Below are 2163 nucleotides of genomic sequence, written 5' to 3' on the forward strand. Positions count from 1 at the left end.
ATATATATATATATATATATATATATATATATATATATATATATATATATATTTAGAAATTGATTAACTTAGATATTGATTGGTCGACGATTTTTGTCGGAGGAAATTTTGATTAATCAAACCCCAATACTATCTGGTAGATGCTTAAAATATTGAATATATTCTCTCTGAAGATTCAAAATTTTGTAAAATTATTCAATTTTATAGAATGCGATCTTCTAGGTGTCTCGAGCAGTGCGCCAACGTGCAAACAGATTGCGCCAACGCGCAAAGAGATTGTGCCAACGCGCAAAGGGATTGCGCCAACGCGCAAAGAGATGTGCCACAGAAAATGTGCAATCACATCATCCGCCTCATCGATCTTCCGCCGGTCGTTTATTTTCTCAATTTTCTTTCTTGCGTGAGCTTGAGTTGCAATTATATTTCTTACACTAGAATTCGTGCTTTGTTATTAAGTGAAATTCGATATTGTACGGCTCCTACGCGAAGCAATCTAACGTGATTCTATAAACCGCTCGCAAAATTAATTTCATGATCGTCGGAAAATTTTCAAGTTTCAATTTTTCACTTGAGTTAGAGTTTCCTAACACAATAGAGGGACACAATAGAGACAATGCTAGAGAGCGTTGATCTCTTACAAAAAACGCGATGTACACAAGTCATACATACAAGCAGTTGTTTATTTTACGCGGCGTGCGACAAGTTCCATCAAACGAAGATAGACGTCTTACGCAGTAACATTTTTTTTTCGCTTGAAATTCGAACAGAATCTTTATCTCTATCGTCACAATTTTCATAGTTCTTGATTTTTTATACACGCTTGCGTTCGCGATTATTAATTTGATAGGTTTGCGAATTTTTCAGCGGATCGTATTTGCAGAAGAATCGCGAGCGAACTTCGCAAAAATGTTGCGGAGTTGTTATCCGCAAAAGCGTTGCGGAATTGCCTTCGCAAAGTATTGCGAAGCTGTTATCCGCAAAAATATTACGGAATTGTCTTTGCAAATGTATTGCAGAGCTGTCATCCGCAAAAATATTGCGGAACTGTATTGCAGCCTACTACGCTGCATTATCGAAACGTTATATTAGGGATCTTCCGTGTCGTACGTGAGAATTTTGCACAGATTACTTCTCCTACGCGTCGAAAGATTTCGCGAGATCGGCCCTCGCGTAGCGTGTTCCCTTCGCTCACGGATTCCATTTTCTTCGTAAGCAATTCGCGGCGCGCGTGTATTAAAGCGATATTCTACAACTCGATCGGACCATTGCTGAATACTCGTCGTTTATCCGAAAAGCCGGCATTTCTTCGAAGACGCAATTCGCGATATTTCATATGCAATTCGCAACTCGGAGTGTATCCCCCAAGAGAGCCTGGATTTTTAATGAAATCTCTGTTAGATTACCGTGGTCGGGAGTGAATTACAGGCGACGTGGGACGCGAGGACTATTGCAGTGTCAGATGCAGCGACAGGATGGCTGGTGGACCCTGGACACCGTGGGACCACACACAATAGTGAGTGCTCAATTAGACGCTCATATAGTAGACACAAAGCGTCACTTTACGTAGATTGCATGATGGTAGACGTAAATCGCATTGGGTCCGACGGGAAGTAAAGTAAGAATTGGAATTTGCAATTCGCCGGAGTTACGTAAGAATGATCTAAGCAAAGAATTTAGCTCTGAGATTTTCGCAATAATTCAATGAGTCAAGCATTTTCATTTCTGTAAGAATACTCTAGCTCAATCCTTAGAAAAATATGCAAGAAGACGCGACTGGTAAAAAATAAAAAAACTGTTTCTTAATTCATTTCAAGCATCTATAAGGCTTGAATTTTTTTGATGGGTTAAACAGATGTGAATGGAGTATCCATTGATAAAAGCTTATAATTTTTTTAATTGGATCATTCTTGCATAATAATGGCCAATTGAAATTTCGACTCGACAGGCTTCCTTCATGTCGGATTATTGTTTGATGATATCAATTCAACGCGCGAGAACGCATTGAATTGATATATTTCAACATGTCATATTTATATGCTCTATAAATGTTATATATGCTTTTTTATACTCTATATATGTTTTATATATACCTAATATATGCTCTATATATATTATTTGATTAATATATTTTATAACTTATGTCGTTTTATATACGACATACTA

Source organism: Odontomachus brunneus, unplaced genomic scaffold, assembly GCF_010583005.1.
Source record: "Odontomachus brunneus isolate Ranch 3 - 2012 unplaced genomic scaffold, Obru_v1 Obru_scaffold_213, whole genome shotgun sequence".
In the NCBI taxonomy this organism is placed as follows: Eukaryota; Metazoa; Arthropoda; class Insecta; order Hymenoptera; family Formicidae; genus Odontomachus; species Odontomachus brunneus.